Below are 15,785 nucleotides of genomic sequence, written 5' to 3' on the forward strand. Positions count from 1 at the left end.
TTGCGGCGTTTTTCTTCGTGACAAGATCATAAAAGCGAGGAACTCAGGTACGAAATATATTTCGAAATTAGGAATATCAAATACTTTGATACCCGAATTCCGAATACTTTATGTAGTAAGTAGATCTATTTGATATCAACATTTAAATCAGATACAGTATTGTGTTCGATCAAGTCCTGACAGATCAGAATGGCTGAGCAGTTAAGGTAAGCGCACATTTTGATCAGACGGAATTACATCGCTGTATGCACACTTGGTTGCATTTCAGTGGCGGTTCGAGCAGAATTTAAAGCAAAAGAATGAGGTTTTTTTTATTTCCTCCTGTGGGCACTAAGAGGACCTCTTTTAGCAAGCCCATTATGAGTTCGGCCAGGACCAAAATGGGACGGCCGAGTGGTGAGGGACGGGACCCGTTTATTAATTTTAATAAAATTATACGTTTTACAGTCGGATGACCGAAACGGCGTCATCCTACTGCTCTGCGGATCGAACTTCGATCCGCAGAATAGTACGATCTTGGGTTCCATGATCGAGCCGGGAGAGCAATCACAGAAATTTTTCATGTCGGGATTTGTTGGGTTTCGTCTTTCACTACCGTATCGCTCCCATTGTGGGCCTCGCCATACTCTTGATGGGTATGCTTTTTATTTTTAAGTTCCCACCTTGTGGGCGCTAATGAAAGTCTATTTTTAGCAAACCCATTATGGATTCGGCTGGATGATGGAGACTGGGCCCGACATATCCGGACGGACCACCTCCAAAAATTTCTGGGGTGTTTTCGATCTGGATGCGATCCGGGGACTCCCAGAAGAGTGCCACTCGGCTATCCGGCCATCGATAGGTTTGATTAAAAAGGCTTTTAGTTACCAGAGGGCGGAGGAGCCCTCTTGTAACTAAAACTCTAATAGTTTTAACATGAATATTTTTAATAATATCAGATTCAATAAACCTAGGATATGCGCTATTGTAATCATTTTCAGACAACTCACTGATAATGATACTAGCAACTGCAATTTAACATTATCAGTGCAGTTCTGTTTGAAATGATTACAATAACCAGATTTTAGTCTATACATATATACACTGGCCAAAACAATTAGGGAAACACGTGACTTTGGCAAAAGTTTGCAAGTGAAACGTATGATATATTGCCGAAACGTTAAAAATTCAACTGGAGTACACTGAACTCCATATTCGTGAATAATGGGGCCGAGTAATCTTTCATAAACATCGAATTCTCTTTGAGGCCGGATGGCCGAGCGGTCAAGATAGCAGCTTACCGCTCTGGGGGACCCGAGATCGAATTCACACAGGTCGAAAAATCGAATTTTTCGGTGGTGGTCCTTCACCACCATTGTAGGCCTAGCCGAACCCATAATAGGCTTGATAATGAGGCCTTCTTAGTGTCCACGGGGCGAAAAGAAAAAATGACAGATATCATACAAATGAGATGAGTGCAGTGATCTTTTAGCATATGTGATCTCCCATTTCCAGAAATGTCGAAATGTTTCACGAAATTTGAAATTTCGGTACGTAAATTTTCGATCATGAATGATCGAATTCCCGAATACTGACATCCAGGTGTAGTAAATTGCTATATATATTACTGTATTTTATGTAACATCTGACATTCAGAATCATTCATCGTGAATGATTTTCTAAGCATCTCCTCTTACCCCTCTGTTTTCACTAGGTATTTTTCCGAAATAATATACGAGGGGAGTCCGATATTAAAAATACAGACCAAAATATTACACTAACATTTATAATTAAACAAAATTTTTAATACATTCCATTAAAACTACATACTTTTGTTTATTCCTCGACATAATCGCCATAAACATTGAGACATCCCAGCGTGACAATAGTTTGAACATCACCGTACTGTTACTTGTAGTAGTCCAGAATTGTATCTTCCAATTCCTCCTGATCCGCAAAGCGTTTCCCCGCCAAAAATTTCTTTAAAGGTCCGAATAAATGAAAATCTGAGGAGGCTAAATTTGGACTATCAAATAAAACGAACTGTGGTTGGCGCAGAGGAATTGGGAGGTCCTGCGACATCCTCTGATAGTTCAGATTTAGCCCCCTCGGATTTTCACTTATTCGGACCCTAAACGAAATTTTTGGCGGGGAAACGCTTTGCGGATCAGAAGGAATTGAAAGACACTGTTTTGACTTACTTCAAGCAACTTGATAAGTGACAGTACCGTGAAGGGACGTTCAAATTAGTGTCACTCTGGGATAAATGTCTCAACGTTTACGGCGATTATGTCGAGAAATAAACAAAAGTATGTAGTTTTTGTGGAATGTATTAAATATTTTCTTTAATTATAAATGTTAGTGTAATTTTTGCCTGTATCTTTAATATCGGACTCCCCTCGTAAGAAATGAATAATTTAAGATTGTGGATCTAATGATTAAAATAGTTTTCAAAACCATTTAAAATATCCACGAGTTCCGGAAATGAGATTACTCTTCGGTTTTATTTTCATCTCCAGAAATGATTACAGATACTCATCGGAAGGATTACTCATCGGAAGGATGCGGTTGAGTAACAGAAAATGAAATAAACGAACGTAATTTCTACTATTGAGTAAATACAATAATAAATCAATTTTTTTATTTTTTTATCTATTATTTGCTATTTATTCATTCACCAGTAATTATTTATTTTACCTGTTTACTGGCGCAGTTTAGTCTAGTATGTTCTTGTGCCAAAAACAATAATAAAATAATTTTTCAACACTGGAATCACTTATTTTCACAGAATTTTTCGGGGGTGTGATCCGTCCTAACTCATTTTTTTGGAAAAAATGATTTAAAAAAATAATCGACCATTTCTTTAACAAAAACGTTAGGATTGTGGCACAATAGGAAGCAATAGAGAGAAGCTCTCCGTGTCTTTAAAATTCTGATTTTTATAATTTTTTCGGGTCCTCACAGTTTTATCGACTCGGCCCACTTGTGGGCTCAATAATGATTTTCCACGAAATAAAATTTATTCATTTACGGGTAAATTTTTTGATTTAACGCTGTTAAAACTTCCTACGGTAACGACTTTTGCTCTTAAACACTTTGCCATAAATGTTACAGTAGTCTAATAATAGAAAAATAAAAATTAAATATAACAGTGATCAATTTAACAAAATATTCAGTTTTTAAATTCAAAAATTTGTTATCCTTACTAATTAGCAAGATTGCGGCCGAAGTTTTCATCTGTAAAACGTGAACGTCGAACGTCGACAAGATAGCGGCACTTGACATTCGACGTTCACTTTTTACAGATGAAAACTTCGGCCGAAACCTCGCTATTGTTTTTATAAAATGTTTTAATCGCTTTTCAAATATTTGTGAATCTATTACATCTCATTTTAATTTAACAATTCTTTACTTTAAATGTTTGTATATAAACTTAATTTATAAATTAAACTTTCAATTTAGTAAACATACGGTGCAAGGCGAGAAATATTTGTCTTAGTTTTTTAATCATTTTAATTTTATATTTTCTATTGTTCATCCCATTTTAATTCTATCTTATAAGATTAAAATTGACAATCTTATCTTATCGCTTCGTTTGCCGCCCGGATAAAATAATAATAAAAATAAATAAAAAAAATTTTATTTAATTTCCTTTCGAGATTCATTTATCGAGAGGGCGTTGTTTTCCAAAAAGTTATTCAGTAAATAAATATGGCTTCCAGGCCAGTGGTCGGTGTTCTCGGATGGTGCAAAAATTAAGAAAAATAAAATTAAAAAACAAAAATCTTGCGGAAGTTAAATTTTCTAAGTGTGAGTTTAACAAAATTATAATTCAATATTTTATTAATCTTTTAAATTTAAGTATATTATGTAGTATCCGAGTATATTTAATTTTTAATCCTTGTTTATTGTATTATTAGTTATTATTAAAAATAAAAATGGAGTTAGCTTCCTTTCACGTATATTATCTGTTGCTTTCGTCAAATAAACGCATTATATGTAAACAAATCTGATCCAATATTATAAACACGAGATTGAAATTGAAATTGATTTTAAAAAACAGTGCACCACATGCACTGTTTTTTTAATCAATTTCAATATTTTTAACCAATCAAAAACATTAAAATGCATATAAATATTAAATATTTTTTGTCCAGATAATTGAATTTCGCGTATAAAAATTTAATTTGGTTCGCTAAAGATTGCTTTATTATTATTATTATTATTATTATTATATTTAAATAGTGTAATTTGTTAAATAAGATTTTTTTGAAAAACTTTTTCTTTTCCAGGAGTATTTTATCCCTTAAAAGAATAATAATATTAGCTAAATTTAATTATGCAAAAAAAGATAAACTCTTGCTTAATAAGTAGACTATTATTAACTTTTAAAATGACATTTGATAGCACTATGTCACTTCATGACATCAGAATACTAGTAATTTGTTTTTTTTTTTTTTCCTATACCAAGAATTTTGTGTTTAATATTGTAAACAACTTGATATTGTTTTACGATTAAAAATAGTAATAAACAAATGCGAAATGTCGTGTGCTTACTATTAGTGGTAAAATTATTTTACCACCAGCAAAATCAACGACACACCGTAAAATTATACTAAATAATTTTACAGTGTGTCGTTGATTTTACTGGTTGTGGTTACTACCGTTTTGTTATAAAGTTAAATGTACTTATACTGATATGATAAATGCAACCGATTCTGTAAAATGTATGGAATAATGAGGTCAAACTTTGTTTTCAAAGTTTTTTTTGGTTATTGGGATCATTGACTTCTTTCCATTATTTGATTTTATTTCGTTGGCTTTTTATTAATGATATCGACCGACAAGAATGCTTAATAAATTACTTTGAGATAGTCGATTGATGTTTCATTGTAAATTTTGTCTCAAATTAAAAATTATTTTTAAATATCAATATGGAAAATTTACATTTTATTCAGTTGTCATTGTTATGTAATTGTCATAATGGTATCCTTTTGATCTTTTCTTTTATAGTAATATTTCTTCCATTCGTCTGAAAAATGTATGTCTTAGATGTCAAATATGATCAGAGTTTTATTTATTGTAAAAAAATGATGATATAATGAGAGTTAGGTAATAAAATAATTAATATTTGTTGCTAGTAAGAAGAAAAAATATGTAAAAAAGAAATTTCATGTTTTGGAAATGCTTAAATAAATTTTTTGTTGTTGTTTTACTAGTTGAGATCATTATCTCAGAAGATAATGATCTCAACTAGTAAAACAACAACAAAAAAAAAAAATTGAAATGATTATCTAATTTTCCAATGTTTAAATTGTCAAATCACTAAACATTAGAATATTCGAAAATCACCCTCAATAGAAAAAAAAGCAAATTCTCCAATAACTTAAACATTACTTGCAATTTCTTGGAAAAACATTCAAGAATAGGGTATGTATTAATCATTACAAAATGATTTAAAATCTCTCCTTTTATTATAAACTTACTCCTTGAAAATGTGTTTTTCTTTTTAATATAAGTTCTTACAGCAGTGTCCTAAATACTCTTTCATGCTTTAAATTAGTTGCTTAAATTATGACAAAATAGTAATGAAGTAAATATTTTAAATGTATTTATCAATGTGTGTAAAATCACTTTAATCTGTCCTGTTGATTTTCTCATAGCAACTTCAGTTAGATGACTCAAGACTTTATTGTAGCATATTTTGTACACAGATGCATATATATAATAACATCATATGCATTTATCATATTAATGTAAACCTTAAATAATTTTTGTACCTTCAGATAGTGTAATTGTGGATAAAATTTAAGTTAAATTTATCCTAAATGGTTTTTCATTGTAAATGATTGTTTTAAAGTCATGAAATTCTATCACTTAGTTAAAAGTTGACATTAAATGAAAATTTTTAACTAGTAAGAATGATGATAATTAGCATATTTCTATACAAGATAAATATAAACTACAGCATTGTAAGACTGAATTAGATGATTCCGTGATTAAACTTGAAACGGAAATAACTATGAAATCATGTTAAAGGAGTCAACTTTTTAACACAATGAAGTGCTTTTTGGGATCATTTCATCCCATCATCAGTTTCAAATGTTTAACTGTCTTACAATCCAATAAAACAGATGCTTAAGTTTAAATACAGATGGTTATATTGTTTTCAAATGATATAAGTATCTGTATTTGAGACTTAAGCAGTTCTGTTAAATTGTAAAACAGTTAAACATTTGGATCTGATGATGGAAATGATGACCTCCAAAAGCACTTTATTGCATTAAATGTTAACTCCTTTAACATGATTTCATTGTAATTTATTTGAAACAGAAATAGCTGTGTCACATATGAATTTATGATTAATAATTAGAATTTTATGTAAGGTTAAATACTGAAATATTTACTATGGTATATTGAAATTTCTAATAGATAAAAATTAAATATATTTGTTGCTAATAGAATGTATAGAATTTATAATAAAGTTTATAATAATGCTAATTAATTAACCAACCAGATGATATAGTTTATTTGTTAAACTCTTAAAGTTTTACTTACAAGGAGATGGCCAGATGTTGTCCTCTTCAATTCAAACAAAACTTAGCAAGCACGTAGCCCTAATTACAAATAGTTCTTTGTCCAAATATAGGACCCACTTCTCAAGCATTTCTGTAAAACAGGCCTCTGAAAATTGAGTTTTATCTTATAAGTCTGGAAGTTCTTTGTATCATAAGAATGACAGTAGCCGAGCAGTTAAGGTTGTAGATTCTGGAACTACTTGATATGGGCTCAATTCTAGGTGACATCAGTTTAAAAAAAAAAATATATATATATATATATATATATATAACAGTTATTTTAGCATATCATTAGCATTATTATTATTATTCTTATTCCTCATATTTAGAGCTTATAAAAGATTTTTGATATTGTTTCAAAACGAAGTTTCTGTAGATTTAACTGTTTTATGACATTAAATAAAATTTTTGTTTTTTCGTATTTATTTTTGGATATTTTAGCTTGTGGTTACATACATACTCTGTCAACACAAGCGAATAAGCTTCAGACATTACTGCTTATGGATGAAAAAGACAAGTTTCTGATATGAAAATAGGATAGCATAATTGCAGCATTTTTCTTTTAATTGTTAATGTTATGGACAATTCCCTCATGCACTTGTTTTATTTGAAGTGTAACAAACATAATACCACCATATCTGAAGCTTGTGTGAGGAGTAAGAATAGTAATAATAATGTTAATAATATGGTAAAATAATAAAATAATTGTTACACATTAAAAAAAAAAATAAAAACAAAACTCAAAAAGGATTGTACCCATATCATATAAGTCCAGTGTCTAGAATCTTATCTACTTGGCTACTGCCATTCTTACAATATGTAGAACTTTCGGACTTATAAACACAATTTTCAGAGGTCTGTTTTTTGGAAATGCTTGAGAAGTGGGTCCTATTATTTGGACAAGAAACTATTTGTGTTTAGGGTTAAGTGCTCACCAAGTTTTTTCAAATCGGAGAGGACAACGTCTGGCCGTCTCCTTGTCAGTGACAAAGGATAAAGCCAAGTGCAATTCCATTGTTATAAATTATTGCACCTTTAGACAATATTTGCATATATTTATGTACAGAATGAAGTTATGCACAAACTACCCAGACAAAATGGGCCTATCTTTGATTTTCTGTATGCATTAATTGTTTCAATCAATTGTTATTTTATAAGTACTTCAATGGTTTACTTATCCACATAATTCTTTTATCTGTGTTCTTCCTTGAAATTTATCATGTTTGTCATTTCCTAATTTTTGTCTTTTTTTTTTTTTTTATCTAGACTGTCATTCTTTTATCTTGTTATTACAGCAACTTTAAATGTGTAGTCCTTTTTATTTTTCAATTCTATTTATTTTAAATTTAATTACAATGAAAAATTATAATGTATTTTTATACAAGTCTTTTAATATATACATGTTTTCTATAGCTTTTGTATCAAAATTTTTTTTGCATATTACTATGCATATTTCATAAATTTTATATATATTATACAGTATATATATGCTATACTTATTGTTTTTTCATTATTTGCTTTTTCTTATGTCTTGTTTTTAGGGGACATGTTAATTGTTTTTTTGGGACAGTAATCTGATGCTAAAAACCTATAGCATTACTAAACAATTATAAATAAAATTTAAAAGAAAGAAAGGGCATTATTGACACAGGATGCATTTTCATTATGACAAAAAGATAAAGGCATTATATTAGTACAGAGAAATCTACTTATTATGGTCACTTTGGGATTTGCAATTATGATAACATTAAACAGGGGAAAAAAATTATTATTGTACTCAATTTATGACAAACTATTACAGTATGACATTTTTACAATTTGTTTATCAGAAACTGTATACTTAATACAATATTACACATTTATATATGCTACTTTCTAATAAATTACTGTTTTTGAAAACAACAAAAAATTTACTTGAAAAAACTTAGTGTTGTCTGTTTTTTGGAATATATTAACTCCTGAATAGAATTCTCATAATCATAATGCTTTTTGAAGCTTGTTGCTCTATATTGCATAGCATGATGAATTCATAGAGCTTCTTGCATCTGGGCATTAATTGGAGAAACTTATTCTAAACAAAAAATATAATAAACTTGCTAACCTCCCATTTACACCTAATCCTAATGTTCCTAAGTCTAGATTGGGACTCCCTTTCTTGCTGATCACATTAAATATTTCAAGTGCTTACTTTTTACAAATATTTTAATGATTGTATTCACTCTGATTGGCTTTCCTTGCAGGTTTCCCAATGTTTTACCTGTAATCAAACTTGCATTTTTATCCCTTCTTTTAGGCTAGTTCTTATAATTATTAAATTTAATAAGAGATGGTGCCTAACGCTTCCCTCTAGTGCCAAATTGGTTGCATAATTTATAAGCTCACTCTGTTTTTAATCACTCATTAGCTGCTGACATCTCAACACTTTTCTGTTCACTGTGAAGACATTTAAACATGATATTCTGTCAATTTGTTTATCTGTTGAAACCATCCATCAGTTGCAATAATATCTTTGCCCATAGTTTTTTCTAGTTCTGTTTTTTGATACACAATAGATCCATTAACCTATAGGAGCATTCTTTTCATGAACATTACTAAACCAAATTTCTAATGCTGACTCAACCTGATTATACTTTCCATATTGTTTTTTCTTATGATCCATGTTTTTGTTAGAAAATGAAGACATTTCTGTTTGATCTGTTTTTTAAGATCTTACACAAGAGTAGTTGTGAAGTTTTTAAATGTACAGCTGCACTACATTGACTCATTTTAAGGAACTAAGGCCGCGACTCCACTAGCCGTAAAAGGGCCGTAAAACCCCTCGCCGTAAAAGCTTTTAATCACGTGACCATGATATTTTACACCTGAGCAGGTCGTAAAACCAACGTAAAAGCGAGTTGAGCAGTGTTCAACTTTCGAAGTGAATACGACCATAAACTGGTACCATCCACCAATCAGAAGTCAGTTAAATCTAGGTCATCGTAACACGGTGCGAAAATGGCGGAAAACGAGCTTTTGTGTACGTTCTCTCATGGCTACTCTAGAAGATCTGGAAAGATTTATCGAAAACATCCGAAAGTATTCATGTATCTACGACAAGAGGTATCCCGATTATAATAATGGATGCCTAAAACACACGATATGAACGGCTAAAGGAAAATCCTTCAATTTAGAGGAGTATATAATAAAAAAGCTAAGCTTATAAATGTTGTATATTATCTTAATAATATAATAATAAAAGTCAATATATGAAAGTAAAGTTATTACTTTTACTATATTTGTAATTATAGTATAGAGAAAACTTGTAGAATATAATTATTGTCTTTATATCGATATATCACGTATACACCGTAATAGTACTGTCGCCGTAAAAAGCTTTGCTAGCCAGACCTCCACTGCAATCCGAGTGCAAACACAAATAGGTCACGTGATTAAAAGCTTTTACGGCGAGGGGTTTTATGGCTGTTTTACGGCTAGTGGAGTCGCGGCCTTATTGTAGCATTCTAAAATTCTTTGCTTTTCTTAAAGTGACAAATCTCTGCTTTTGCTTTGCTTCTGCCATGATTTAAAAAACTTTTTATAGAGCACTTTATATAGTCTTCTTAACTCAATAGATCACAAAATTCAACTACAGAAATCTCAACCCTCAAGGGTGTTCTTTAGGAAAAGATCTACAGTACATGTATTTTCTAGAATTATTGTCATACACTTACAGTATGTGAAAGGTATGTTTTGGTTAAAAATAAATTTTGAGGATAAGTTCCTTTTATTATAAATTTTTTAAGAATTCTTATTGTTTGTCCCAAAGTGTAATTACCACAATTGATAACAATAGCTGAAATTTGATTATTATAATAAGAGGATTATTTTTAACTGATTTTACATAGTGTTTTGGACAACTGATTATGATAACAATAGTGATCAATAACATTATCTGTGATTATAACAACTGGATTCTACTGTATTGTTTTCTCTTGAATAGAAAAAGTTGTTTCTGCTATGCCTTGTGAGTGTTTTATTGCCATCCCCCATTGCTAGAAAACAAATGAAGTCTGCAGACTTCATTTATTTTCTAGCAATGGAAAAAGAAAATGCATTATCTAAATTAGAACAAGCAATTATTTAGTGTGACATCGTCACAATTCCGGGATTCAAGTTTTAATTGTATTCTTAATTTATTTAATTTAAAAGTATATTTTCTCCACCTCAAATTAGTAGTGGCTTACTCCTGTATAGGTACATCATACTTTTTCTTTAACAGTGTAGTTGTTCTGGTAATCTATTAACTACTTTTAGAAGAAAAGTTTTGAATTGAAATAATGTAACTTCTGGTTTGCATCAGAAGTTCATATATGGTTAATTGGGACCTCTTGACCCTAAGGTTTTCATAACCGGTATTGGATTTCATCTATCTAACTACATTCTTGAGAATAACCCCCTCCCCCTGAATTGTCATAACCTCCTCTCTCCCTTCCAGTGTGAACATTATTTATGGACAGCCCAATGTTGAAATATGCATAATAACTATGAAATTGACATTTTTTATCTTTTTGTTGTTGAGTGTAACTGAGGGAAATTTGATCCTTGGATTTTTTTAACTATTCACAAATTAAGATAAGAAAATAGAAAAGATCACAAGATCTTTTCTATTTTCTTATCTTAATTTGAAATCTTAAGGAACATTGAATTCTGATAAATCCAATTCAGTAAAACATATTCTATTAATATTTTATATTTTAATATTTATTTTTCAATTTTCAATAATTTTTCTGATAATTTAATATATAAGAGTAAAGCTTTTATTTTTTGAACTATTAATAATACTTATTAATTTGACTTATTATTATTTATTATTTTTCAGCATTTTTATTATAGGTAGTATTAAATAATCAGTATAATTGATATCTAAAGGTTACTATTCATTTTGAGATTTGCACTCATTCTGTTATCAAGTTATTAAAGATAGCAATCTTCTAGTGTTAAGATAATTGAAACAGCATAAAAAGTAACCAATCTAGTTTTTCAGTTAATGGTGATTAAATCTGTAATATTAGTAATGAACGATAACGTGATAATTAAGTAGATTAAATTGCAGCATTAGATTTATAATTGATAACTTTTATTAATTTTTTAAAAAAAATATTATTCAATGCTAATATATGTTCTAGTTATAGAATGAACAGAAAATAATTTATTTCAAATAATGCCATATTTCTTTAATTTTAAGACATCAAGTCTGTTTCAGAATCATGATGCATCTTAAAGTTTAAATTAAGCACTCTTACCAGTTCAAATAAACTTTACTGGTAATGACTGTGGAGCAGTAAAGCTGAAAATACCTGTTTTTGATACATAATGAATGTCCTATGTAGTCTATGCATGATGACTGCTGATCATTGTTTTGAACTACAAACAGGGTCATGCCGTGCTATGATGCAGAGAGGTGGCCGCATCGGGCGGCATAAAAAACAGTTAAGGGGCAGAATTTCAAAGACTTGCATCATACTGAGAAAATCTACTGCACGATCTTGACTACAAATGTAAGAGGTAATCAATTCTAAAACACAGCTCACTTTCAGATGAGTAAAAATAGGTAAAAAATGTACTTAGAAACAATGAAATATGGTGCATTAAAACTGTTTTTGATAAATTTTTATTAGAAATCATGATGATATTTATTATTTTAGGCAGGTAGGCCCGGCGTTGCTCGGGCAAAAATAACGACCGTGAAGATTAAGATTATTACATTATAGTCACAAAAGAAAAAGAGTAATTTCATCAACAAACTAAGTATTTCTAAAGAAAGGTCGAATTTGAAAATCGAATGTTCTAATATTGTTCGATTTTCACAACGTGTTCTGATTATATCGTTCGATTTTCATCGAATGTTCTAAAGAAGAAAGATTGAGAAAAACCGAACTAATCTGTTTAAATTTGAAAATCGAATATGTTCTAACATATTACTCTTTTTCTTTCTGTTTATTTTTCCTCCAGCGCCCGTAAATCTTGCACTTGCTTTCTCTTGTTCTCCATTGTTACTTAACACTTTGGTACTTAAATTTGGTACCCTAAGTGTGTACCAAATTTCAACTTTCAACTCCTAACCGTTTTAGCGAAAATTAAGATTATTACATTACAGTCAACCTTACCCATTTTCACAGAATGCAAGAATTTGATCCCCCTGTTTCCGGACTTATTAGAGAATTTTTAGATGGGTCAAAAAATACGTTCAATTTTCTGCAAAAACGAAAAAAACTGCATCTGCATCTTGCACGTCTCTTTCTCTTGACAATTCCATTGTTACATAACACTTCCATTGTTGACATTCTTATTGTTACTTGACACTTCCATTGTTAATGGAAGTGTTAAGCCTTAATCTTGTCCCTCTCCCCCATGGGGAGGAATTTCGAAAAATCTCTTCTTAGTGTGCGTTCTTGTGACGTACCCTAACTGTGTACCAAATTTCAACTTTCAACTCCTAACCATTTGGGCTCTGCACTGATTATTATTATTATCAACTTGTCTTGATTATATATATAGATATATACAGATACTCCTCACTTTACGACCGAGTTCCTTTCTGACGACTATGTCATTAAGCGAATTGGTCGATAAGTGAGGAGCTTGCGCCGGGAATATAGGATCATTGTAAAATTATACAAGTATAGTATGCGCAAGCCTATTATAGTATGCTTAGTGCGCATGTCACCGTTCACCACTGGCTGACACTCAAGCTGAGAAAGGGGATTCCCCGAAGTGCAGGTCAAAACTTGATTGGTCGTAAGTGCGAGTGGTCGTTAAGCAGATAGGTCGTAAAGTGAAGAGTACCTGTATAAATCATGCTAACCTTATGAAGTTTTGCAAATGTTTTTAACATATCACAAACATTTTCGGTCTACCTTAGGACCTTCTTCAGGTGGAGTTCTATTAGAAAACCTATTTCGGTGCGATTCTGTTCTATTCCATTTCCAATGTGATATATATATATATATATTTGTCAATGCTTTGTTTATAAGGTGGGTTTTATAAAATAATAAAGAAATACCATAATAAATACTAGAATTATCAATTGGTGTTGGTGAAACTGAAGTGATAACAAGTTTTATTTCCCACTTTTTTTGCAGTATCTTTTGGAATCTGTGCATATGTACTGAGTTTGATGAACCTTTAGACTTACATCCAAATACACAGTAATACTTATTATTTACCAAGGTAGGTTGAACACTTTCTAATTCTAACAGACCACAGACTTTATACCCATAGCAGTCGCCAATATGTAGTTTGCGCTAATACCGCTAGGTGTGAGATCTATCGTTGGCACAAGCGAATACAGGGTGGGACAGAAAGGACAGACTTTTTGAAATGGCTATAACTCACCACCAGGTGGAGTGACATATGTGTGGCAGGTAGTGTGAAAGTAGTGAGGTCTTAGCATTGTCTTTTCAGTTAAAGGCATGGAGCCATGGATGATAGAACACCATGTGTTTGTATATGACTGAGAAAACAGTCATACGCAAAGGGGATCGTTCAGTTGTACGCATCTGACGAGAATACGTTTCTTCATCCTTGCATACGATGGAAATATATTCCCAGCAGATGTGTGTGGTTTCAATAGGATGGGGCAACAGCCCACACAGCTAGAGCATCAATTGACATTATTCGTCGTCTCTTTCCTGGTTGCCTCATTTCCAGGTTTGGTGACATTCGTTGGCCTCCTTGTTCACCCGACCTATCCATGAACAATTGTTACTTGTGGGAGCACCTCAAGGCACATGTATATGAGCATAAGCATGTTCTTTGCAAGAACTAAAGGAAGCTATTCGCGTGGAAGTTGCCAAAATCATCTCCAGAAATGCATCACTGATAACAGACATCACATGGGAGATGTTGTTTTCCACACTTGTTTCTATAAAATGCTATTTCAATACAAACTCGATCTTTCAACAAATATCTTTTGTAGTAACAATTACAGATGAGAATTTTTAAAAAAATGTCCATCTTTTCTGTCCCACCCTGTACTTTTAAATGGCAATATTTTGAGATTATATATAGGAGGAGGAGGTGTGTGTGTGTTCAAGTCCAAAAATAGCTTATTGTTTTGGTATTGCTATTTTCCATTTCTGAGTTTCATTTGATAGTAGCAGTAATTAATGACAACTAGTGACAATCTGTATGTAGATTTTAATTAATCACATTATTTTTACACACTACTGTTATAATAATAATGACATTGAGTAACATTAATGTCAAATGATAATGGTGAATTAAAATGGAGAGAGTTTTTTTTGCACCAAAACATTATCACATCAAACTGGTCATTCCAAAATGTACTAGACTTTGTTCTCAGCAGTTGAACTGGTAAAGCATTTCTGAACAGACCCTTAGAATCTCATGATATGCCAGTCCACTTCCAACAAGAAACTTAATTTTTAGAAGCATTCAACTGTCATTAAAAACTATTAACCTATTGTAAATTATAAAAGTAAATTTTCAAAGATAAAAAATGGACTGTTTGGGGACAGATTCACATGATTAGTCTTTGATAAGCTATTGCAATTCTCTTTCTGTAGCTTCACTAATTTAATCTCACAGTTATCAATGAATTCAACTAATTTCCCAAATTATTGATGATTTGACTTTGTAATTTGTGTTAAATTACTACATCTTTTTTTGTAATTTGAAATTATTTCAGTTTTTGAAACCAATTTAAAAATTCTAATTTGTAATACATTTATCATTAGAGTAATGTTCAAAATAACACCAGTCGGATTGACAAAACACAACATTTATATTGATGAGACAAACATACAAAATAAATACAAAATAACGTTTACAACTAAGTATCCACAAAACACTAATCTAAGTTACAACTGACTATGTTCCATACAAGTTCATCGGAAGGACACCTTACGACCTCCGCTAACAGACTTAGTACTCGCGGCACCTCTGAGTCAGGAAAAGTTCGTGATAGTCCAACGGGAGTCCACTTACACCCGGTTTCCGCAAGTCCCAAAGAGAGAGATAGATAGAACTTCGATAGAACTGATCCAACCTTTTCCTGCCGAAAACTACTTTTTATATAGTAGCTGGCGTTTGAATTCTCTGCCAATCAGCTTCGATGTCTTCATAATGTCTGGCCAACGGCCATTCTCCGACAGCCAATCGTCCGTCGATCGTCAATTCAAACCACAACGGCTTTCCCAGCGGATCTTTTCTAACGGTTCTTCCGTA

At 31.4% G+C, this 15,785-nt stretch overlaps 1 protein-coding gene across 1 annotated transcript in view; it reads left to right on the plus strand.

Moving 5' to 3' along the window:
• The first annotated feature begins 3,658 nt into the window (after positions 1-3,658).
• The window catches only part of LOC136980972 (voltage-gated hydrogen channel 1-like), a 38,562-nt gene continuing 26,435 nt past the window's right edge, over positions 3,659-15,785 (plus strand). The window contains exon 1 of the mRNA XM_067277171.1: positions 3,659-3,789. The gene's annotated coding sequence lies outside the window, so the exon portion shown is untranslated. The remainder of the gene's footprint in view (positions 3,790-15,785) is intronic.

Source organism: Centruroides vittatus, unplaced genomic scaffold (genome assembly GCF_030686945.1).
Source record: "Centruroides vittatus isolate TY-2023 unplaced genomic scaffold, ASM3068694v2 contig_738, whole genome shotgun sequence".
Classification (NCBI taxonomy): domain Eukaryota; kingdom Metazoa; phylum Arthropoda; class Arachnida; order Scorpiones; family Buthidae; genus Centruroides; species Centruroides vittatus.